Below are 27,708 nucleotides of genomic sequence, written 5' to 3' on the forward strand. Positions count from 1 at the left end.
GAACTACTGGTCTGATTTGAAAAATTATTTCAGCGTTAGATAGCCCATTTATCGAGGATATTATAAGCTATATTTTATCACGCTATAAGAAATAGAGGAAAATGTGGAAAAACGGGGGAAATTATTTGAAAGGGCTCATCTCACGAACTACTGGAGCATTTTTTTTGTTATTGTTATTTGGCACACATAAGAAGTAGACCACGTGAAGGATCATAGGCTATTTTTGTGACATAATTTGTCTGTGAAATATTTAACTTACGCGGGCGAAGCCGCGTGGAACGTCTAGTCTCTAATAACTAGATTACAAAGGTTCGACATCGTAGAAAAAATGTTAAGTAACTTTTTAAATAGCTTTCCAGCTTTCCTACAAAAGGCAACATGATTTAAGATAAAAGGCAAATTTAAAAAAGAAAATGATGGAAAATATTGTGTTAATTTTTGTTAGGGAAAAATTAGTCATCATATTGTATAATTATAAGTATTGTGTACCAAGGAAAATGTTAATCATCTTATAAGATCGTGAGTGGCATACGACAGACAATTTAGCTGAAATGTTTCTACATTAGATGAGTAAATTATTTCGTTCATTGAAACTCATAACAATATGAAATGAAATTCATAATCTCTCTGAATACACCTCATTCATTCATTCAGTGTTTTAATATTCATTGGGTTTACTAATTACTTTTATGAGGATCCCATCATTTTTTTTTTGGAAAAGCACAAAATTACTTTTAGCGCAGATACAATATATATTAGATTTATTGATTAAATTTTTAAGCGGAGAGAGCATTACGTAACCTTACCTCTAGATAAAGTTTTGGAGTGGAAAATTCTTCAGCGCACTTTTTTGGGAAGAATGTTAGGACACTAATTCATCAGATCGAAAATGTGTAAGTAGACAGCCGGCGCGGCGTCGGAGAGAATGTTTCATCTTTCCCCTTTCTACCGTGCGACGAGAAAGTATGCCTTCCTGATATATAGTTTTCACAATTGACGACATTACCAAGACGGCCACCTGCTCGTGTTTATTCTCGTAGTGGCGTACCCAGGCGATAGCGGACATTGACCTCCTACCAAAAAACTTCTCACGTTTCAACGTATTCTATACAAATAGCGACAATGAAGTGATGTTTCTAGTACTAGGGCAATATCTTATTTTGCCTCCTAGACTAGAAAGATCAATGACCGCTGGTGCCATCTTATTTCATTTTGACTATAAGAGAAAAGAAAGCACTCCAACCAACACAAACCAGCGAACGGTTAAGACATTTACAAAGCATTTATGTGGTATCTACAACCTAAACTGTGCATCTGACAGTACGCTAGACGTCTTTTTAATTAAAACTCCTAAAAATCTCCCCCGTCTGGGCGCAGACCTGAGAACTGTCACTTCCCCAAACTTTAAGTCTTTTTGGAAGTCGGATTAAAAACTTTTCAGGTGTTCCTTTATCCTAAAAAGTTTTCTATAAATAAAAGCGTGACACATGGGCAAAATACATACAGAAATTGTCTATGTGTGTTTTTTGTAAGTTTTCTTTCTCTAACTTAAGCCATTTAAAAAAAAACGACTTTGGCTAAACAATAATAGCAGGATGTTTCACGAATGTGCGCGGTTTCTTAAGAGTCCGGGTGCCATCGCAATTCTCATACAAACGTAATACCAAGATAATTTCCCATACGAGAATATTGACCATATTTGAGTTTTTATTCAGCTTAAGATAGTAATTACCTAGGTTCCTATAAAAAATTACAATATTTACATACAACATTGTAATCGTTCATATTTTTTGGAATGTAAATATTTTGCAGTGAATCTTTGTACAGGAACCTAGGTAATTACTATCTTAAGCTGAATAATAACTCATATATGGTAAATATTCTCGTATGGGAAATGATCTTGGTATTACGTTTGTATGAGAACTGCGATGACACCCGGAGTCTTAAGGATAAGGACTAGCTATGTAACTTTTTTCCCCCCAGAATCACTCTACCCGCAAAAATTAATTTCAAAGTGGCGTTGCTGGAAAACCAATTATTATTATGTCACAATAAACATACAAAATTGTTTCCTTTTAAATATAAAAGATATTCATAACATCCTACATCGAATCCAAATCCAAAACACGTTCTTTTCAAATCCATTGTGTCAGGGCAAACAACGAAATCTGTAGTATAACAAGTATGAACCGAAAAAAAAACCCGATAACTCCCTTTCATACATTTTTACAGTAATAAGACTCATTATTTCCAAACACGCACCGCCAACGTTGAATAAAAATCGCCCTTATTACAATAGCATAAAAGTTAATTCTCGCTGCACTCACGAAACTACACACGTTCGAATTTTTTCACTCGATGGGCGAGTCTCAGAATTTTAACGAGATACTTGGCTCAATTCAGTGTAGCATAATGTGAAGTTTTTCCGACTGCGGCTAAAACAAAATGAAAGCAATGTTTGGCAATTTATGGTATACTAGCTGTTGCCCGCGACTTCGTCTGCGTGGACCTCAGTTTATAGCGCGCGATGACAACAAAATTGGTGTCAAAAGCTTTAATAAAAAAACCCTGGTACCCCTTAAATCAAAACAGCTGTGCAGTGTCAGTAGGGTTGCTGAGGATTTCTCTTCTGCTTCCTCATAATGAGGAAGTTCCGCAATATTTTGGATTCCTCAACCGTTACCGCATCCTCATAAATAAAAATAAAAAAATCCTCTTCCTAGCAGATAGCTCGCTTCAAATTTTAAGAGGAAGCTCAAAATTTAAGAGGAATTTATGAGGAATTTCACTGCGCATTTATCTTTTTTGTGTGCGTGTGTTGTGTATGTTACTGAACTCCTCCTTAATTGTTGGACCGATTTTGATGATTCTTTATTGTGTGTGTTTTGAGAATGGTTTAGATTCATAGTTGGGTCCACTGGAAAATGCCCTTTTAATTATTTTTTGTGTAATGTATGTACCTAGTTATGGATAGACAGGAAAAAGACTTTTGGGTTGGGTCCGCTAGTATTTATAATTTCCTATCATCCTCTTCCTCATCCGCTTCCTCATCCGCATCCTCTTCCTCATCCGCATCCTCTTCCTCATCCGCATCCTCTAAATTTGCGCGTGAAAATTCCTCTTCCTCCTCTTCCTCATAATCACTTTCTCAACAACCCTATTAGTGTGTATATAATATTTCAAGTTTTTAAATTAATCTTTATATTTTATGCCAAATTTTTAAGCTTATTTAGCCCCCCAATTACACAACTTTACCCATAAACTATATTTTATCATTGATAGGTTTATGGTTACGTCACTGCATAGATAAAGTACTGATTTAATTAGTAACGTAAAAAATAAGTAACGTAAAAAAGAAATAACAATCGAAATAAATTGACTACACGATAATACCACCTCTTATAGAACGACTTCTGGGCAAGCATTAGCGCGATGTAGGAGACGCACGGCGCCATCTATTTTGAATTTTTGGAACTAACTTAATTTGAACATATTTACGCATTTTCACCCCCTTACAACGCTTTTTTCCAGTAAAAAAGTAGCCTATGTCCTTTCTCAGGCTTTAGACTATCTGCATACAAAATTTCATTACAATCGGTTCGGTAGTTTTGGCGTGAAAGCGAGACAGACAGACAGACAGAGATACTTTCGCATTTATAATATTAGTATAGATTGTATGTTCAGGGTTCCCCCGTAGCGGCTTAAAACTGTCATTTTTGATAAAGTTGGAACAGATTTGTAATCATGACTTGGTCATCTAAGGCTACAATCCATACTAATATTACAAATTTGAAATTGTGTCTGTCTGTTACCTTTTTTGACAGCTAGATACAATAACTATAGTTACTTTCGGCCTCAACAACTAAAATAAACTCAATTAATTGTTTTGAACTTGAAATCAATTAAACAATTCAGGCATTCACAATGTTTATCAACAACCACTGGTATTTGACACTGATATTGTAATCCAATTGTTTTGACATGATTAACTAATTAATTCAATTACTATTATTTAGATTTCCACTGTAATAGAATTCACAGAATGATATTATTCCAAATTCCACTTTAAACTGATTATTAGTATAACAGTTGGTACTTAGGGTTTCGTGTACCTTTTCACAAGCAACCTTTTTAAATAGAATATAGAAAGCTACAAGCGTAACTTAATTTTGATGAAAAGTCTTTCTTTTGCTAGACATAAAAAATATTAGATTCGGCGAGATCTTTCCTAAACCAGTAAGAGAATACGAGGGCTGCTATTTATGTATCCGGAACTGGCCACTTACAAGAACAATATTTAAAAAGTAATTACAACATTTGAAAATAGAACTCTTTGGTTGAAGAATACATTTTGTTTCATGTGACTGTCAATTATTTTTCCATTGTGGCGTCATTTTGAAAATTGCGTGTCTTCATTTGCCATGGATTTAACGCGTGAACATTTTCGTGCAATGATTTACTACGATTTTCTGCGTGGGCTAAATCAACAACAGTGCTTTATTCAACTCACCGCAACTTTTGGAGATGAAGCACCATCAAAAACCACTGTTTATCACTGGTACAGTGAGTTTAATCGTGGGCGGTCTATGCTCACGGATGAAAATAAAGAAGGTCGCCCAAAAACAGCTGTTGTCCCACAAAATATAGATGCTGTGCGGGAACTAATAATGCGTGATCGTCATGTTACATATCGCGAGATAGAGGCGTCCTTAGGCATAAGTATGACGAGCATACATAAGATATTACACGAACATTTGGCTGTAAAAAAAATATGTTCGCGTTGGATTCCGCACAACTTGACAATCGATCAAAAACGGGCTCGTGTCGATTGGTGCAAAAAAATGATAAAAAAATACAACCGTGGTACGTCAAAAGCCGTTTATAATATCTACACAGGTGATGAATCTTGGATCTATGCATATGACCCCGAAACTAAACAACAGTCAACGGTGTGGGTGTTCCAAGATGAGCCGAAACCAACAAAAGTTACTCGTGCAAAAAGTACTTTGAAGCAAATGGTCGCCTGTTTTTTTGGAATTAACAGACATGTGGCTACAGTGCCATTAGAGAATCGTAAAACGGTTAATTCTGAATGGTATACGACCATTTGTTTACCAGAAGTCTTTGAAGAAATAAGAAAGGACAACCGACAACGCAGAATCATATTACATCACGACAATGCTAGCTGTCACACCTCAGCTGAAACAACTCAGTTTTTGGAGGGTCAAACGATCGAATTGACTGGTCATCCGCCGTACAGCCCTGATTTGGCACCTAACGATTTCTTTTTATTTCCATACGCGAAGAACAAATTACGTGGTCAACGTTTTTCGAGCCGCGAAGAGGCTGTTGATGCGTTCAAAATGCACGTTTTGGAGATACCTCAATCAGAATGGAAAAAGTGCTATGAAAATTGGTTCCAGCGTATGCAAAAGTGTGTCGATCATCGCGGCGAATATTTTGAAAAGCAATAAAACCATATTAAATGATATATGTTTGTTTCTTTTTTTAATTCCGGATACATAAATAGCAGCCCTCGTATTATGGGATTATTTGAACACCAAAATAAGTTACAATTTAGGCAACTTAGCATAGAGAGACTACAAAACTTAATAAACATACAACTAACCCTAAGGTGTCGATTTTATAATTAATTTTTATACTTGAAAATAAGCCCCGAACTGTTTCATTTTCTAAAATTAGATACTACATTATAATTTCGAGAATTCGATCTGAGCAAAAACACGATATCTTAAAATTTTCTCGATCGAAAAAAATCACAAAGATGCATCTAATTTTCACGAATTTTTCATTTATTGCCATAACCGTGCATTGAACTAAGTTAATATTTTAACACATTGTATAAAATTCTATCATTGAGAGATCGACCTAGCGGATTTTTAAAATGTTGTATATTTATCGAGTTATTGAGAAAAAAATAAAATGAATCCGCGTCGTTCTTTTTCACCTGGCATATGAAAAATGTGAGTGTGAAAAGAGAAGGACGATGTTTTATTTTTTGGGTTAGTCGCCCTCTTAAGTACTTGATTATCTCTAGTATGTCTATCTGTCTATCTGTTACCTCTTCACATCCAAACCGCTGACCTGTTTTTTGACATACTTTGAGTCCTTTGGGTAAGTCGATAAAGAACATAGAACATTATTTATCCCGGAAAATGTACGGTTTTCACGCGATAAAGGAATTTTGGCGCAAAGTAGTAGCGGGCGTCATCTACTATGTAATATTTTTCAAAAACGATACACAAACAGCTAAAAATAACCACAGGAACGAAACCAAATAACCATATTTAAAACCTTATCTTTATAAATGCATTAAAAATAGCTGTAAAAAGTTGAAAGCCCAGCGTACAGCTCGGCCAGAGAATACTGCCGAGTCCCGAGTGGCCTCTGTTCTCAGTCCAATTACAAAGAAAACGGACCTGTCAGTTTGTGGGTCGACACAATTTACTAAAGTCCTTTAATTAAAAACCGTTTTTAGGGACTGAAAAGTTTTTGCGCAAGTCGAGAGGCAAAGCGTAATTTTACGACCCATTATGTTCAAGTTATAATTACTTTGAAATTTTTATGTAAAGCAGTATTAAGATAACTAGAATTTTATTTAGCTTTTACGAAGTTTTGTAGTGCCAAATTTTACCAAAAATCAAAATCGATCCAACTTGTCAAATGCAAATAATTAATAAACATACAAATTTTACGTCCATTTTATGGTACATTTTAGTTTATTTTATACGTAGTCTTTAATCTACATGGTATAAGATAATGTTGCAGAAAAGAAGCCAAAATAATATTACCGCAATACTTACATAAAGCATATTCTTGGCTATAACGTAAAAAAGAAAATGAGACCCACAAAAAATTCATTCACTATAACCATTTTCGGAGGTCTACGGGGCTAAAATGGTCACATTTAGCAATCCTCTCAATCAATTCAACAAATGAATTGTCAAAACTGTCAAACTGACAAATGTCAAACTAGTACGAATTACTAGACATGAATTGCAAGCAGAATTGCATTTTGTGGAGTACGGGTAGTACCAGTACCGTCAGAATACATACATTTTATACTACAGAGTACAGAGTACACATACCGTGAACAATATGTGAACAATAGTTTATATAGCGAAGTCACGCGGCCTTCAATATTCATACAACAAATAAAACTTCAGTTTTACGTGTTTACTGACTTATACCATGCACACCACTGTACTGACTTATACCATGCACACCACTGTACTGACTTATACCATGCACACCACTGTACTGACTGATACCATGCACACCACTGTACTGACTTATACCATGCACACCACTGTACTGACTTATACCATGCACACCACTGTACTGACTTATACCATGCACACCACTGTACTGACTTATACCATGCACACCACCGTCCAAGTTAACTCCAACATAAAGTATATTCTACTACTAGATTATTTTACAAAAGTTACGGAGCAAACGAGCAAAAGGGTCACATGATGCAAAGCAACTTCCGTCGCCCATGGCCGGTAGTTGCATTTTCATAAACGATATACTTTCCTTACACTTTCCAGCCTACCTAGCATACGCCAACGAGATATCTCACTCTCGAGATAATTAAATTTTGACATTATGAGACGAGTAGTTACTCGTCTCATAATGTCAAAATCTCGACATTATTTCGACCAAACTGTATAAAAATGTGTTATTTCGATGATAGATCTACGCGAGAAAAAATGTTTGTCATGCTAGGGTGAATAGAGATGAAGAGACAAACCATCAAACATCGAGAAAACTGTGTATCATATAATAAATATATAGATTTTTATTATATGATACACATATTTAATACACATCCATGACCCAGGAACTTTGAAAACTTTTTGTTCCGTCGGCGGGATTCGAACCCGCGACCCCCGGTTTGAGCTACCAAGACGCCCACCAACTGAGCTACAGAGGTCGTCAAACATTGAGGAGCTGGCGAACAGAACCGGATTAGTCCGCGAGAAAAAAAATTACACAGTGGCTAAAAAACTAGTATTAACTATTTGAAATTGTTTGAAAATGGACCTTATAAAGCCTTTTTAACCGGTTTTTATTGAAAATATTAACAGGGATTGATGCAGATAGGTCAAGAGAAGACGATTTGAAAAAAAAATATACTTTCGCACTCTGGTGGACTTGTCCGGTTTTGTTCACCAGCTCCTCCTTTGTATTCTATTATAATGCCTCCTGAATATAGCAATAAAAAAACACTGAACTAAAAAGTTAACTAAAGACTTGATGTACCCTGTGTCGCGGCGATGAATCCAGCGACAGTTCTCTAGCTCAAATACTATTTAGTTGATTCTCGAACAAACTACTAACCAAATATACACTCGAGAAACAGAACCTATGTCAACGCAGTCGGGTAACACAATAACCTTATATAACGCGCCCAAGACAAGAGCTGCAGCGGTGACGCAGCGCGCCACCTGCCGACCGAACTCGCAACACCTCAACTCACCAATAATATTCAATCAGCACAAATCATCCACAGCTTAGGCCGCAGCACAACACTTTTTTTATGGCGACGTGCGTCTAGGGCGGGCGGCGCGGGTGGACTGCCGGCGCCGCCCGCCCTGCGCATCCCCGCCCCCGCCGCAGCTAATGAAAACAAGAAGTGCCCCGACACACGTCGTTATACCGGAGGGCTCAGTTCATTACCTGCGTGCTGTTGACATCAATCCGAGGCGAGGCTTTTCGCGGGTCGCGTATCGTAATCGTGTCAAAAGGTTTCGCGGGTCGCGAGTTTCGTCAAAACCGTTTTATGCGGTTCGCGAGTTAGGTCGGAATCGTCGAAAGCAGGTTTAGTGGGACTCCCCTGTTTTGTCGGAAGCGTGTCGAACGCGCTATTGTGGTTAGTAATTGAGTCAAAAGCGGTTTCAGATGTCGAATCATCATTTATTTTATTCATCTAAGATTTATATTACATATAAGATTAATTTAACCGATGTCGAAAAGCTATGTCCACACTGTGCACTTTCATCTTTAATTTTCGTCATCAACTTTCATATTGGCGCATTCAATAACTGAATGCGTCAAGAAACGCAACGCCAATATTGTCATTTTTGAAGTTTTGGATACCGTCAGAGGGCATGCGTCGCGGACATGCATCACGTTCGCTGTTGACTGCGCTCTACCGCATGCCCTTGACGAACAGAAAAAGGCACAGTGTGGGCAAAGCTAATTTACATGCTGTAGACAGCTTCGCATACGTGGTGCCAGTCCTGGGGTGTGAGTCAAGATCTTTTCTTTATCGCTTCTTTGTAGAATCGCCAATCAAAATGTATGGAATTGACATAAGACGAGTCGAACGTCAACGTCATTTTAACGAATCCTTAAGTCTATTCCATACTTTTTGATCGGCGATTCTATAACGAAGCGATAACGAAAAATTCTTGGCTAAATAATTTACGAAGCCTTTAAATATAGTCAATGTCAAAATCTTTTAGGCTCACTTAAAATAAACAGACCAACGCTAACAAAAACATAACAATTCAAGTTGACAGTTATGAAGGACTCGCGTGCGGGGTGCGGTGTCAGGCCGTGTCCACCGCCACCGGCACGTCAACGACAAAAATTGACGACGTGAGTGAAAGAACACAATAACTAAAAGTAAAAGAAAGCCGTTTTTTGCATAAATGGAGCCTCCATTAGGGCCGCAAGAATGATGCGAAATAAAAAAACTGTTCATTTTATGTGTAGCCAGATATATTAGCCATGTGATGCAGTTAGGTTTGTTCCAATTATAAGGGAAAAAATAATTAAATGTCCGTATGTTACAAAATGTTAGTTATCGTGTTCTTCAACTCACGTCTTCAATTCCAGAGGTGCCTCTTCACAATGGACCATGCTGGCCCACTACAAGCCATCGCCATTGTGTAGACGGGGTAATGGTATATGATGGCAAACGATTTCTAGGCGTGGCGTGTAATGGCATGGCCTACAGTAGACTATCGTGGGCTATTGTACACTGACTACTTCATGAAATTCCACTACAACCTAGACTATAGCATAGCAAAAGCTGAAGAAGTAAGTTATCTACATACAAAGGCACCGCGCGCGGCTTATATGTGTGCGCCATAGTATCAATGAGTCTACTAGAATCAAAAACCGCAATGTCCAATAATGATTTTATTGGACATTGCGGTTTTTGATTCTAGTAGACTACGGCGGCGTCGCCACGTACGGCACACAACAAAATCTCGGCGGGGTTTTAGAGGCTGGTACCGCCAAGATTTTGTTGTGTGCCGTACGTGGCGACGCATTGATACTATGGCGCACACATACAAGCCGCGCGCGGTGCCTTTATATGAAGATAACTTACTTCCCCTCCTTTTACTATAACTATAGGTTTCATTCTTCTCTACTCCACTACAACGCAGCGGCGGCATGGGTCGCTAGACCGACGTCGGTAGAAAATAAAACCTTATAGCCTGGGTCATAAATTGGCAGTAATAATAATAATATCTATGGACGCTTCACATCACGTCAGTCTGACCCCGTGCTAAGTGCCTGAAGGACTTGTATTACAGGTTTCAGACAACGGAAATATATTTAATACTTTTATACTATACAATATATTTAAGATTTTTATTATATGATACACATATTTATTACACATCCACGACCCAGGAACTTTGAAAACGTTTAGTTCCGTCGGCGGGATTCGAACCTGCGACCCCCGGATTGAGCTACCAACAGCCCACCAACTGAGCCACAGAGGTCGTCAAATTTCACTACAACCTTAGATAGGTTTCATTCCTATACTCCAATACAAAGCAGCTTGGGTCGTTAGACCAACGTCGGTAGAAAATGAAACCTATAGACTAGGTCATAAAGTGGCATTTCATTTGAATTTTTGTCGGTGACGTGCCGGTGACGGTAGCAGTGTACAAACGTCCTAGCGGTAGTTTTTAACTCGCAGTTTGTAGCGACTAGTGAGGACTTCATTAATCTAAATTACTTTATCGTACATTTAGCAGCAACACGAGTCGTTATGAAGCGGCGATTAGGGATTTTTTGACATAGTATCGGATTATGCAATGTAATTATAATATAAACTTACAAGATATTGTCTGCAATTTCAATCGTGGAGAAATTATAAACAGTGCAGTAAAAATGTACGTTCATTTTTCAGAATAAAACTAGTAACTACCCTATGTTCATCGAAGGACTCAAAGTTTGATATACCGATATTGATAGTTTCTTGATAAAAGAACAACAAAAATATATTGAGTCTACAAACTTTCAGTCTAAATAACAAAATTCCATTTATAAAATTAGTTCAAGTAACGCCGATTTCAGTGTGAATGAGAGGTAACAAATATTCTTTCACATGCATTTTATTTCTATACGAGCTTTTGCCCGCGGCTTCGCTCGCGTTAAGAAGTATTATTATATACAAACTTTCATCCCCTATTTGAACCCCTTGGGGTTGGAATTTATCAAAATCCTTTCTTAGCGGATGCCTACGTTATAACATCTACCTGCATGCCAAATTTCAGCCCGATCCGTCCAGTGGTTTGGGCTGTGCGTTGATAGATCACTATGTCAATCAGTCCGTCACCTTTGAGTTTTATATATACAGATATTGAGAATTCACGCTGACATGTATAACAATTTCCTACTCCTCCTAAATGTCTACTGATTAATTTCGTTGCGGGTCCCAAGACAGATTTAGCTTGTCCCTCGGGCATCCCTGAGATCATATCAAAGGGTTTTCGTGGTTGGTTATCACTGTTGATCCTGCCGACACAGGAGTTGCAGTGGTGGGAATGTGTGGTGGGACTCTTGACATGTATAACATTAATATGTTGTTACCACAATAGTTATACTTCGAACTATAAGCTCTAAGCTAAGCCCGTAGTAACTACTGAGGAGCTGGCGAACATAACCGGATTAGTCCGCGAGAAAATAATTTATACAGTGGCTAAAAAACTATTTAGTATCAACTAACATACTACTTCTACTACTGAACTCGGTTTTGTTTGAAAATTTACTTTTTATAGCCTTTTTAACCGGTTTTGATTGAAACTATTAACAGAGATTGACGACAGATGGGTCAAGAGAAGACGATTCGAAAAAAATATACTTTCGCACTCTGCTGGACTTGTCCGGTTTTGTTCGCCAGCTCCTCAACTAACAGCCGACTAGATTTAACGCGTTTATCGCGCAAAAATCACGAAACTACTCGTATTTGGCAAGAGTTTACACCAATAAAACAATAATCAAATCAAGGCTGACTTGTATTAGCTCAAGGTGACGCCTCAGGGCCGAAAAAGCCTTAGTATAAAGATACAGCTTGCCTTAGCATAATTTAGGACCAAACCACGAAAGGTACGAACTTTATATTAAATGCCAGTGAATGAATTTTGTGACTCGTATATTACGTATATACGTTTTTAAAAGTACAAGTTTAAACCTTATTTTGCAGATACATTTTAAACTTTTAAAACGCATATTAAAACACAATTATTTTGTCACACCGAAGCACCTCCTCTACCACTTAAAAAGGTATTAATTTTTAGGGCAAAATACAATTAAAAAGGGGGTTATTACTGTTCCAAAAAGAAAGCGGTAATTGTTATAGAAAAACATAAAATTTCTTGTCTAAAGAATTTCACATTATCTACAGCGTGTAGCGCATGGCGTAACATGCACGTAGAACATACGTACCACTGCCGTAGCGCATGCTATGAAATGCTACGCTTTGTTAGTTACATAATAATATTATTATCTTAGATATCTTATGGCGGCTCTCGACATAGGCGAACGCGTTGGCCAACGCGTCTGCAGACGCGTTGGCCCAATGTGTAGAACGGGCGTTCGCGCGTTGGCCAACGTCTAAATACCTACGGCCAACGCGCGAACGCCCGTTCTACACATTGGGCCAACGCGTCTGCAGACGCGTTGGCCAACGCGTTCGCCTATGTCGAGAGCCGCCATTAGATAGACTATATTATATCTTCTTCTTCTTATATATAAAAATGGATTTTCAAATGTGTTAGTAACGCTAAAACTCGAAAACCGCTGAACGGATTGGGCTGATTTTAGTCTTAAAATATTCGTAGAATTCCAGGGAAGGTTTTAAAGTGACACGAAGTTCACCGGGACAGCTAGTATTATATATTATTGTTTTTGGATGGATTTTATAGCATAAAATTTTATATATTGGTTGTGATATTATTAAAACTAGCTAACCCGGCAAACTTTGTTTTGCCATATATATTATTTTGGGTATGAAAATAGACATCAATCGATTCACTAATAGACTAGTATCGAGTAATCGAGTGATGTCTATTGCCATACCCGATACAAATACATCAAAATCGGTCCAGTCTTACGGTGGAGTTTAATAGTACAAATATGTATAAGATAAAAAATATAATTCCCCAAGTTAATATTAAAGCGAATGTGGGAGTAAAATAAATTAAGTTTTTCTTCCAAATTTTGAAAATTGTTTTTATCATTCGCAGTAACTAACATTTGTTACGTCTTATTTATGGAACCGTTTGCGAGAAATATTCTCCTTTATACAAATAAAAACAGGACAAGGAATTCTCAATATATCTGCAAACATTGTTTTATTAAAGTACTTTACTTTCTGAACTATTTATAACGTAGCTACGTCTAAAAACGTTTTTGTTGAGAAATTGAATTTCGATTGCGAATAAGGGTTTTCGAATCACTAATGCCCTTAGCGATAAAAGAACCCGTTCTGACTGATATTAAGCGAAATTCGGTGGCTTCGTTTTGTAACAGATCAGTCCCCTTAGACAAATCTCTTTCGTTAAAAACGATGACGAAATTCGTTATCAAAATGTACGCGGTTTGACATAAGTAATCGCTAAATGACATTTCGTTTGCGAAGACTAATATCAAATCCCATACATTAGTCCAATAAAATTACGGCTCAAAATGGGTTAAATAAACATGAACGAACACAGTTTAGGGATTTTACGGATCGATAGGGGGGTGTATTCTGAGCATAAATTCCAATTTGAGGGGTTCTACTGAGGTCAGCTCAAGGTCATTTCGATGGAAACGCGTTTAATTCGATATCTCGAGAATGATCAGTGTTAGGCAAAAAACTGTAGAAACCTTTTCCCTTCCAAATTAAATTTACTAACTTTTTTACGTGAAACTTTTTTTAACATTAATATTTTTTTATTAGACTTGGATAATTAAAGTTTTGCTAGACCCCGATTCTGTTATTAAGAAAGCTTTGTTCAAGCCCAAGTCAAACAACAAAACAGTAAGTATTCTCATATACATCAAACAAAAGTCTAAAGACATTTTTAGGGTTCCGTACCCAAAGGGTAAAAACGGAACCCTATTACTATGCCTTCGTGGACTGTCCGTCTGTCTGTCTGTCTGTCTCCAGGCTGTATCTCAAGAACCTTTTTATTTTGGAAATGACCATTCAGAACACATTGACTTTAGTACATTTTAGAGGACTATATTTCAAAAATAGAATCGGAACGAGGTAAATAAAAATGACTTCTAAAATCGACTCTCTAAGCAGTAAACGATTAAAAATCTCGACATAAATCTAAATAAAAAAAAAAATTGACGACCTCTGAGGCTCAGTGGTGAGCGCGTTGGTAGCTCAAGCCGGGGGTCGCGGGTTCGAATCCCGCCGACGGAACAAAAAGTTTTCAATGTTCCCGGGTCTGGATGTGTATTAAATATGTGTATGATATAATAAAAATCTTAAATATATTATGTATAGTACAAGTATTAAATATATTTCCGTTGTCTGGTACCTGTAACACAAGTCCTTCAGGTACTTAGCACGGGGCCAGACTGACGTGGTGTGAAGCGTCCATAGATAAAAAAAAGTCACTAAAGGTTTCCTAGAAACGAAGCTATATTATCACGACCAAGAACTATCTAAATGAAATGATGAATACCATTCTAAAATCCTACCCTCAGAGCTGAAGACTAGAATCTACCATAATAGACAAGGATGATAGCTAAGTATAGTATTCTCAGAAATACGTTACCGGCAAAAGGGCAGATCTATTCACATCTTAGACCGAGACTTATCTATTAATACTTCACGTTGCTTAGATAGCACTAAGGTTTGCAATTTGTATTGCCTCCTACATAAGTATTGGCACGTGCAGCTATTACGTATAAGATAAAATATGTATAAGGTGTGGTAGAATAAACTGCGAATATTTTAGGCATATGATCATCTGCCTAATTATCTTTACTTAAGTAAAGATAATTAGGCAAAAAAATAATTGATATACTCGAGAAATAATTAAACTTTGCGTAGGGCGGAAAGTCACCCATACCATACATAAGTATGACAAACATTTCTCGTCTCAGCGTCTATAACTAAATGGTAGATCAAAACATGCCTCCTCATCCTATTAATTATTATTATTAAATAATTTCTATGTTACAAGCCTATTGAAAATCTAACATCAATCATACAAAAACCCAAAATATGTGATAATATATATTATATAACATTCAAATCATATTCAACGCTCTGTTACAATAAAACGTCAGAACTAAACATTCGTCCCTATCTTGCGGGGCTCCTTATCGCTCCCTCACCGCCCCCCGCTTCCTCACCGCCCCCGGCACGGGCGAGGGGGCGGTGGGGAAGCGGGGGGCGGCCATTGATCGGTGACGTCACGCCGCTAGCGCGTGCCGGCCGGCGTGGGCCTACATGGAATACTGACCTGGAAATGAATCCAGGACTATGAAAATAGGCTTTGTATGAACGCGAAAGCCTAACACGACACTTGGATGTATTTGCAAATTTTCTCATGAAACCAGCGATGTTAGAAATCAAAAACGTATGGATTTTGAAGCACGCGCTACGTCATTTCGCGACGCTTGAGTGTGTTCCAAAATTGTATCCAGTATTTATTAGCCAAATAACATAATGCGATAATCGGATCCCCACACTAGGCAATGTCTGTCTTGTGAGGACGAGGCATGATGAACTATTTAGTATCAATGGACTAAATCAACGCCATACACTGTTGATTCGTTCCACAATATACGCCAGTGCATTGACGTATACGTTTTTGTTAGGATGTCATTGTAATACGTCTCTTTTCTCACGATTTCATAACTCACGCGGCAAGCCTCGTGCATTTCTTTCTTACAGCTGATATACGTCAATTTCGGCAATCTGACGGAATACTGACGTAAAGCGTGAATAAATCTTTTCCCAGTGCGATGAGGAAGCAGGAATCAATACCAACCACGTGCGTCCCTTTTGAGGGCTCCAACGGGTTACCGAGCCGGTCACGTGTTTATTGTGTACCACTTTACCCTAAAACCAAATATTTGTTTAAAAATTCCAACTCCTACCCATTCTAATATACTCAAAAATATATATGACTGTATGTCTGTTTGTAACCTATGCACGCTGTACAGTATGTACAAGGTCTGGGCGAGTGAATTAAACACAGAATATTACGTATAACTGAACACTAGTACTCTGGTGATGGCTGGTGAAGAAGTGATCATCAGACCGAAGTCGAGCGACCACTCCAAGCACCCCCCACTACCTAAGTAAGCGTCATCTTTATTTATCAATACACTACACACGCTTTCAATGGGAGTTATGTTAATATACTTTTAGTTCCGGGAAGGACATAATTTTTTTGCGACAAAATGTATGGGCGCGATGAAAGGTTTTAGGTTAGATTTTAAGTTTGACCGTAGTATATCTTAGAGAACGAATTATTATAATGTTTCTGTCTTTTGGACTTAAAAATACAATTCCTTCAATTCCAATTAGCATAATTGAAGTTTACATAAAGAACAAATTTCCATTTTAGTAAAAACATTCTCAAAACTCGTAGTAAGCGTAGCGTAATATTTTCTAAGACCCCTATAATGAGCTTGAGTTGAAATCTCAACGTTGAGTACACAATGAACTTTATAATTTCAGACTTACGTAGACAAAAGTCTTTAGCCCGGCCGCACATTGTCCGAAATTTCTGATCAGAAACAGTTGAACGTCCGCGCTGTCTCTTACATTTTCTACTGAGCCGAGTGAGCTCGAACTCGCCGGAAGGATATTTCGGATAGTGTGCGGGGTGGCGGTCCGGCGAAACTCAACTGTTTCTGATCAGAATTCGGACAATGTGCGGCCGGGCTTAATGCTTTATATTTGTTACCAAAAAAAAATTAATAGCTATGTCCACACTATGCAATTTCATCTTAAATTTTCGTCATCATCTTTTTATTCAACTTTCGTTTGGCATATTAAATAATTGAATGCGTCAAAACCCACCCGCGTTGGAAAGAAAAGTGTCATAGCGTCGCAGGCATGCCTCACGTGCAATGTTGACTGCGCTATAACGCATACCCTTGATGAACAAAAGAAGGCACAGTGTGGACAAAGCTATTGGATTGGATTGTAACATACCTTTGTGATTTGTGATTTTAAATTGATTTCATGTTTAAATTTACACACTCATTTTGGTCATATTTTGTCCTTTAACTGCCTACCTAAACTCATCAAAATCGGTTCAGTCACAGTTTTGCATTTACGATAATAGCAAAGATTTTAATAAATAAAGAAAATAAACGCATTCATAAAGCCTTAGAGACTTTCTACAAAGGAATACACAAGTAAAAGGAAATTTAATATTGAGCGTTTTCTAAATCGACAAAAGAATCTGTCGCCGAGTTGCCGCATTGACGACAGAACAAATATTTACGGATTTGCAGCGTTTGTCCACTGCCCACGTCACCGACAAAATTTCAAATAAAATGCCACAAGCGGGCGACATGAAGCAACTGCTGACGACGTGTCGTCGCGACACTACTGGTTTCTATGTATGAATCTGTCGCCGAGTTGCCGCATTGACGACAGAACAAATATTTACGGATTTGCAGCGTTTGTCCACTGCCCACGTCACCGACAAAATTTCAAATAAAATGCCACAAGCGGCGACATGAAGCAACTGCTGACGACGTGTCGTCGCGACACTACTGGTTTCTATGTATTTCTATGAAATACCCTGCGCAGCGTCAAGAAGCTAGCGACACTTTTCATAGAAATACATAGAAACCAGTAGTGTCGCGACGACACGTCGTCTGCTGCCGCTTCATGTAGCCGGCTTCTAATTGTACCTTTATTTATTTAATTTATTTATTTATGATGACCTAAGGCCTAGGCTATAGGTTTCCACCGACATCGAGATTATTTTGAACCGATAAAATGACAGTTTATGCCCTAGGAGGCAATTGGTTTTATTTTCTACCGACATTAGTCTAGCGACCCATGCCGTCGCTGCTAGGTCGTAAAGTGGCATTTCATTTGAATTTTTGTTCGCGACGTCCCGATGTCGGCAGCTGTGGACAAACGGCCTTAAGATGGTTTCCATGCATAGTTTTGTACTCAGCTTTTACAATGTATTAAAAAAGTTTTGGTTATAAAGCTGGATACGTGGGAGAGCCATGCTTCGGCACGAATGGGCCGGCTCGACCGGAGAAATACCACGTTCTCACAGAAAACCGGCGTGAAACAGCGCTTGCACTGTGTTTCGCCGAGTGAGTGAGTTCACCGGAGGCCCAATCCCCTACCCTATTCCCTTCTCTTCCCATTACTCCCCTCCCCGATTACCCTATTCCCTCTTAAAAGGCCGGCAACACACCTGCAGCTCTTCTGATGCTGCGAGTGTTTATGGGCGACGGAAGTTGCTTTCCATCGGGTGACCCGTTTGCTCGTTTGCCCCCATGTTTCATAAAAAAATAATACTTAAGTTTCAGTCGATTTTGATAGCGAAATTAGAAACCAGAAAGGATTTGATAGAAAGCATCCATAATGTTCGACTTCTAAGGTTTTTGAAAGTTTATCTTTTCAATAGCGTTGTTGATTTGTTAAATTTTTGAAGTTAGCCAATCATGAGCGCTAGTTAAATAGCAAAAATCGGCCAAGTGCGAGTCGGATTCGCATACGAAGGGGGGCCCGTTATACAGCTAAAGTAGGGAAAATAAATTGTTTTTTGTATATAGGGGGCCCCCCTTAATTATTTATTTTACTTTAATTTTATTATCAAATATTAAAGTACCTCACATATAATTGAGGACTTTGTGAAAATTTTCAAGTGTCTACAACTTACATAGTTCCATTATGGATTACGAGCCAAAAAGGTCAAAAATCACGTTTATTGTATGAGCCTTAAATATTAACTTTATTTTGTTTTTAGTATTTGCTGTTATAGCGGCACCAGAAATATACAATCTGTGAAAATTTCAGAAGTCTAACTATAGCGGTTACTGAGATAAAGCCTGGCGACAGACAGACAGATCACGAAGTCTCAGTACTATGGTCCCATTTTTACTCTTTGGGTACGGAACTCTAATAATCGGCCAAGTGCGAGTCAGACTCGCGCACGAAGGTTTCCGTACCATTATAGAGCAAAATTAGGCCAAAATTGTGTTTTTTGTACGGGAGCCCCTTTAATTTTTTTTAAATATTATTACTAAATATTATAGTACACATATAACTGAGTACTTTGAAAAAATTCAAGTACCTACCTGTTGCCATTATTGATATAGAGCAAAAAAGACCAAAAAATCACGGTTGGCTCCCATACAACAACCGTGATTTTTTGGTCTTTTTAAATATTAATTTTATTTCGTTTTTAGTATTTGTTGTTATAGCGGCAACAGATATAGGTACATAGTCTATGTAAATTTCAACTCTCTAGCTATTACCGTTCTTGAGTTACAACCTGGAGACAGACAGACAGACGGACAGACGGACGGACGGAATTTTGGGTACGGAACCCTAAAAATGAATTCCTGTCATAAAATTCCAGAAGGCATTTCTGATATGGCGCTTGGGGTGTGTTTCTTCCCTTACATACTAAAGTACATGTCTTTGGTACGCCGTAGAGGCGCTACGAGATTCCAACAATATGAAAGGTTTTGATAAAGGCTTCATCCGTACTAATATTATAAATGCGAAAGTGTCTGTCTGTCTGTATGTTATCTCTTCGATGAAAATAATGCTTTGTCCTTTTTGGTTCTTGTCAGTTCAGTCGTTTAAGCTTGACGAGGTAACAAACAGACACACTTTCGCATTTAAAATATTAGTAAGGATATTCAACTGTCATCTATCCGTACTAACATTATTAATGCAAAAATGTGTCCGTCTGTCTGTCTGTTACCCTGTTGTGTCTGTAATTACCAGAGGTCGGCGTAGGTAGTGCCATTTAGGGTGAATGACCTCAATTGTATATGTTAACATGGACATACCTCCGGGATCGCGGGATAAAATCCCGCGTTCCGAATTATCGCGAATAATCAAGTATTTACTTTACAATTAATGAAAAAAAACGAGTTTTGAGTCATAATTTCGCCGGATAAAAAAGGCCTAAATAAATGAGTCACTAAACGTTTTTCTACGTCTAATATTTCTTCAGCCATGTTTTGCTTAGTTGCCAGTATGAAAAAAAAAGATTACGCGTCAAAATCGATATCTATTATTTATTAACTAAACATAACTCTTTCTTTTTAATTATAATCCAAATTTATTTAATACCGCAGGAGCAAGACGTGGGTGGCCCGCACCCCGCACACAGCAAGCAGACACTTGCGAGTAGCGCATGGCTTGTTGTTCTGTGTGTAACATTTTTTTTGCGCGTGAGTCCAAAATATCCCATCCACACATAACAGACGAAAAGAACAAAAAATGTTATATTTATTTGGATATAAGTAGTATATCGTAAAGCACTTTCAGGCTTGCCTGTGTTGCCTGCGAATGATCGCTCGGTTGTTTGCGTCGAATGTTTAACGGTGCCACTAAGCAAATTCATTATTGTTTATTGTTGTTTAAATATATTTTAAAAGAAAGTCAATATTTGATAAACATTAAATGGATTTTTATAATTAAACAATCAAATTATTTGCAGGTAACACAGGCAAGCCTGAAAGTGATCTACGATATACTACTTATATCCAAATAAATATAATCACATTTCTGTTAATTTTTTACTTATTTGTTAATATAAAACTTATAATTATGATAAATAAATAAAAAACTAACAAATTATTTCTTTATGTACGTTTGTCACAATATTTGTTGTTTAAATATCAAATTCTGAATGTATTTCCGATTATATATTATTTCAATGTGAATCCCAAAATCGCGGGATTGAGAGGCATGTCCACGTTATGCCGCGATTAACGAATCCCGCGGGATGGCACTACCTACGCCGACCACTGGTAATTACACATGAATGGCCGCATCAACATGCTCAACACGCGCGCGTGGGACGCGTCGGATCGTGTCGGATCGCTTCGAATTAGTACGAATCGTTCCACGCGGGCGAGACATGCAAATCGGGTGTGACGATCGATCCGAACATTTATCATCGTTATGAAAATTGCTATTCGAGTTTCGTTGTAATGGTGGTAATCGCTTAGGACGTTTGTACGACGACAAGACACTGTGGCTGTACCCACAATTCGCCAAACATTCCTGCATCGCGCTATCGAAGTTTTCTGAGCGCGTCAGTATATATACGACAGCTGAAATGTATCACGTGGGCTCCGGCCTGAAGATCTTCCTTTAGCGTCGCCACGCTTATTCCACAACACAAAGGAATATCCTCCGACCGAGCTGTTGTTGCTATGCTCAGTCAGGCCGAATCCGCAAGCGCCAAAGGGAATACCTTCCAACCTATCAAGCAGTTAAGATGTTTGGTCAAGCCGAATCCCTCATGCAGTTTGAGGCTTGATTCACCAATCTCAATGCTTGGATTCGAATGAGATTCCACAACTTTCAGTTGCAACGACCAATAACAACGCGTACCGCGCTAAGCACTTAGATAACCGGGCGGTATTTTTCAAATCCGGGTCAACGAGCTATGCGAATAATTACCCCGAATTTCTAGTAGCATAATATTATGTTTCTCCGCAGTGTTGAATATTTCGCGAACATCTGATTTTTACTTAAAACGTCCAAATTTCCGTTCCATCCAATTCCATCCAAATCTTTACAGAAACGACCCAATAATGGAATAATTCCAAATACCATAATAATATACAAAGTTTCCAATAAATCTAAGACACAATTCCACATTATCTGAAGAAGAAATCGATTCATGTAGAGAATAAACCATAAATCCTTCACATCACCCCTCGCGGTTAAGAAAAGTCGACGACATGATGCATGCTAACTGATGCAAACCCCTGATTGTTGTTGCTGGCCCCTGTTGTTGAAGGCCCCTTTTTTGTCCCCGTTTGTGGACCGGTTTGTTGTGGTCCCCGTGGGACTGGCCGCGGATGTTTGAAAGCCAAGGGCTCTCAAAACTTAGGGGGGCGAAGGGCAGCGCAAGATAGGCCTATTTTTGAAGAGTTTACTCAAAACCACAGGATTTTAGATTGATTTCAGCTGCATCTTCTTATGTGAAAAAATATTTTTCTCTACTTATAGTACCTAAGAATAGATTTCTCGTTTTCTAAGCCTCTTAAAGGTCAGCAGTCAGCACCTTAAGAGGGAAATAAACTCTAGAATGAGATATAAATACCTCCAGTATAAAATCGTGTTAACTTTGCATGTCTGTAGTTAACACTGCCGAAGCCTGAAGGCCTGGCCTCGTGCTAGCACTACCCACGGTCATACATCTACATCAATAGCTAAAAATATGGTACCTTGTAACTTGTACAACGATAAAACGTAATTTAAAAACCATAAACACATTTCATATAAGCTATGGGCAAATTAAAGTGTATGCTTGAACCAATCTATGTACAAATTTTGGAAGCTTAAATCACTCTCCTCTGTTGGCAAAGTTAGAATCCCTATTTTTACAGAGGTATTTTTGATTGATTATTCTGTGTTATAAAAGTTGACCAATCGTGTTATGCTATAGGTAATTCAAAGACAAGGACATGATGAATACTGACAATGAACTTTAATTTCTTAGCTTTAGTCATTGCTGAGAAAAAACTGATATCGCTACAGCCAAATTATCAAGGCGTCGCCTTAACTTAACTAATTTCTGCAACATTAATGCATATCTTCTATCCGTGTTTGATATAGTTAAATCCATGTGAAGCAGCAAAATAGCATTCTTATAATACGTCAAACTTTTATAATATACTAGATGACGCCTGCAACTCTTTTACGTCAAAAACGCGCGGACGTTTAGATTTACATTTTTCCGGGATAAAAAGTATCCTATGCCCTTTCCGGGACTCAAAGTATCCCCATACCAAATTTCAGCAAAATCGGTTCAGCGGTTTGGGCGTGAAAAGGTAACAGACAGACAGACACACTTTTGAATTTATAATACTAGTATGGATTGCATTTCTATCAGGAAACCAAAAGAAAACTCATCTTGAAATTCTTACAGAGCTGTAATTAATAATGCAAACATCTCGCGTTCCTCTTGAGAATCATCGCGGATACTTTTAATTTGTTCGAAATCTGTCGAGCACACTACACATGCCAATTATGCTCAGAATTATATAAACTGAGGTGAGGAGGGGGCGCCCTAGCGTAGGCGTATCGAACCGCGGACCTCTCGCTCGCACATCATCCGTCTCGGTCTGTAATACCAAGTTGGAGATTTTACCCCTATGTTTGGGAGAAAGTTGCTAGATTTAGAGAGATATTGGAGAATAATTTGAACATTTTTATCTGTAGCTCTATACCTGAGTCTTTTAAAAAAAATTAAGTCTTATGTTATAGACAACTACATGGAACAATATTTTTTTATTGTTTTATTTATGCTAGATATTGTTCGCATCCTTTTCTCATTTCAAATCTCCATATCCATCTAGATCAATTCAGCAGTTTAGGCATAAATATTGCACTTTATCATCAATAATGTGAGCTTGAATTTGTAACGTAACAAAAAATATAATTGCGATTTTAGTGCAAAATATTTTCTAAAGTGGGTAACACTGCACCTCACACCCCAGCGCGCCATTCATCGCTCGTCGAGTACCCAGACAATATAACTGATGGACCAGAGATGTACAATAGACTACCGTACTGGTTTGACGTCCAGGAAATGTTACTAACTGAATTGTAAAGTTTCAAACGATCCGTAGCTAGGGATACCACCGTTTTAACTTTTTTTTTTTAATTAAATAAGGGAGCAAATGAGCAAACGGGTCACCTGATGGAAAGCAACTTCCGTCGCCCATGTACACTCGCAGCATCAGAAGAGCTGCAGGTGCGTTGCCGGCCTTTTAAGAGGGAATAGGGTAAAAGGGGGAGGGCAAGGGATGGGAAGGGAAGGGAATAGGGGAGGGCGGGGAAGGGAATAGGGGAGGGTAGGGAAGGGAATAGGGTAGGGGATTGGGCCTCATTCGGCGTGGGCCCTCCCACGTATGAACTAAACAACAACTGAAGAAAAATAACAATAAAAACATTTTTGCATTTTTTTTAAATAAACATAGCTTAGAGAAGCCAATTTTATATATATAAAATGCATTATATAACGAAATATGTACAGTAAATTTTCTTCAATGTCTCTTAGGGAAATGAAATTGAAAAAAATATTTAACATTCTTTCTCATAGAAATAATGTTAAACATTTTTTTTATTGTTTTACACTTTTTCATACAGTAAAATGAAATGTGACAGTAGTTCAGTTTTTTCTAAGATGTAGGTCTGTTGAAGTAGTTAACAGTTCGTGCCTTCGGTAAGACAAAGTCAATAAGTGCTAAAAGATTTCAAAAATGTTGACCAAATGTGCAAAGTGGTTTTTGCTTCATGAGGATTATCTTTTACAAAATTAGTAGGCAAACACAAAAATTATCTGAAATTGTGTCAAAGACAATTCTAACACCAGAGATGCTCCTATCTGGTCTTTCACACAATTTTCTCTAAGTCTATGATATATTTTTTTCTATTTAATTATAGTGACATAACAAGTATGTTGTGTAAATGTTTTTTTTGCAGATGACCATAAAAGTTAGCTGTTTATTCATACAATACCATATTATCAATATATTTGTCACCAAATTGCGAGCAGATTTAATGCAATTTCTTATTAAAATATATCATAATAAATACTAATGAATTTGGCTAACAATCATCATTATCAAAGTCTTGTGCCAAAAATACAGCCTCTTTAACTATTATATTATTAACTATTATAATTGAAAGTAGGAAGTAAAGTGATGAAATTATGTTAAAAATCTAAGGAAGAAGTAATTAAGTGAAAATAAGTGTCTTTTATGCCTAGATATAAATAGTTTCAACAAGGAAGTACTAAATTAAGTACACAACCTGTGGCACTTTTTGATCAGGCTTTAAAGTTTAAACCAACTTGGTTATAAAACATCAACCAAACCTATTTGTTAAAGTTATTGTTATGAAAACTCTATTTAAAATTATAACTGTTTCGAGTACAGATGCGGAGCACTGTTGACGATTATAACAAATTACTCCACTTGTACGGCGTCGTATTACAAGACTAGTTCCTAATTGATTTGTGTTTGCAGTTTTATTGATTTTTTAAACTTTTGGCACAGACACGTTTTCATCGCCGACGGGCTAATAAAACGCACTCGAAACGTTAATCCTAATGGAGATGGGTAAATATGTTTACTATTTATAGCTAAAATGTTTGTGGCGATCGTAAATATGTTATTTAGAGCCGATAATTTGACCCATTTCAGGACATACATGACACATTAAAATTCTCTCTAACACTTACCTTAAGGGCTCCCGCAGATGAATCGTCGATAGAAATACACACAACACTTTAATTATAACGAAAAAGCAAATGTAAAATTTAATTGCAATACAACATACGAGTAAAATAAATTAATTTTATTGCGAATTGATGGCTAAAAAATTGACGTATAAATGTCAGTCTATTGTCATTGTCATTTTCGAAACGTCAAAATGATCACAGATTGCATAATACACACAGATAACTAAAGCTATAGAGTAAATAATAATATTGACGATGGTAAATCTAGCATCTATGTACTGTGGTGAGTGGTCACTGGTCACCCGTCAGTCATCACTGGGTTCACTGGTGTGTGCGCCGTGCGGTGTGCCGGCCTTACGCGGAATTTATTTTGACTGCATTGTTTAACCCTTTAACCGCCGAGCTTAAAATCAATTGTCGTGCCTTTAGCGCCGGTACCATAAATCGAAAAATTTATACCAGACAACAAATAGTGATGTGCAATACTTATCTTTTACGATGTCGATAATTTATTTCTTAATTTATAATTTATTTATAGTATATAAAACTGATATCTAGTATTTGAATCCATAATGTTGTTAGTATGTATACAACGCTGGCAAAAACATTAGATAAAAACAGCTTGAATAGTGAAGTGACATAATTCCCGATATTTGTTATTACATTTCAAATAATATTAGTTTCCACGGATTAAATAATTGAGTTGCTTAAATATATAACCTACTACAAATATAGATTTTCAATAGTAGATCGATATCCCATTCCCTTTACACGCATACAATTTCATGTAAATGTCGTAGCAGAGAGACAGATAGGGAAGCGTTACTTTGTAATTTATTGTAATTTTATTTCTAATTTAAGTATCCACTACTATCACATTTATCGATAGCATCATTCTTAAGCACAACACTAGTGGAAAATTCTTGAAGGCGGCACTCGTTTATGACGTCAGAAGCGGTCTTCTTTTTCCGACCGTGGCGCAGGGTGTGCTGACAAACATGCAGGCTAGGGATGGAATCGTCAATTCAATTTTGAAATTTTTATACTATATCTTATATCTTTAAACGAGCAATTCTTGTATATATATATATATATATATATATATATATATATATATATATATATATATATATATATATATATATATATATATATATATATATATATATATATATATATATATATATATATATATATAAGATTATTTTGATGTATGGAGGAAAACAAGTAAACAATTTTGTTTCTCTGTAAAATAAGAGTTTAATCACTAAAAGTAAAATTATAAACAAACTAAATACAACAATAATATAATAATATCATACCTGTAAAATAAGAGAAACGACAATTACGTTTATTGTTATTCCTCCGATAAAATATTAAAATATTTCTAACACAGATCGTTTCTCTTAAATCATTTTTTTCATTATAATAAAATTGTCAACTTACTTCAAAATCAAATAAATCATACTTTCTCTTTGGAACTTATACCAGCCTACTCTATAACAAGAAACACCTAAGAGGTAAACTTACATCTCCCCCCTTAAGGAGAAAAAAAAATATATTTTTTTTTTACATCACTAAATCTAAAGGCCTACATAAGTCTAATTTAAGTCTAACATAGGTACAGGAATCATTTTAGTCACATGAAATAGGTTTGACTCAGCTTTTCTATGACCTGTATCTATTTCATATTATATAGAACTCGACACTTTCTTTACAATCCTAAATGGTCCAATATAAACTTCATCTAACTTACATCTATTAAGTCTATTTCCATTCTCAACATAAACTAGATCTCCCACATTAAAATTACAATGCTTCCGATTCTTGTCAAATAATTTCTTGTTGTAATCATGGGACTTTTTTGAATTATCCAAAGCAATTTTTTTGTCATTTATCCAACTCTCACTCGTTAAGTTATTTCTAAATTCCTTTGGTAAAATCATTACTTTTTCTGTTCCATACAAAAGATAAGTTGGAGAGAATCCTGTAA

General features: G+C 37.1%; 1 protein-coding gene across 2 annotated transcripts in view; it reads right to left on the reverse strand.

Moving 5' to 3' along the window:
- Positions 1-25,825, reverse strand: part of LOC121735340 (stress-activated protein kinase JNK) — a 132,915-nt gene extending 107,090 nt beyond the window's left edge. Inside the window, exon 1 of one of the 2 annotated variants that reach the window (XM_042126130.1) lies at positions 25,716-25,825. The gene's annotated coding sequence lies outside the window, so the exon portion shown is untranslated. Of the gene's footprint in view, positions 1-8,506; positions 8,591-25,715 lie in introns of those variants that run through there. The other variant, XM_042126131.1, reaches the window with a different exon arrangement.
- Positions 25,826-27,708: the final 1,883 nt, after the last annotated feature.

This window comes from Aricia agestis, chromosome 17, assembly GCF_905147365.1.
Source record: "Aricia agestis chromosome 17, ilAriAges1.1, whole genome shotgun sequence".
In the NCBI taxonomy this organism is placed as follows: domain Eukaryota; kingdom Metazoa; phylum Arthropoda; class Insecta; order Lepidoptera; family Lycaenidae; genus Aricia; species Aricia agestis.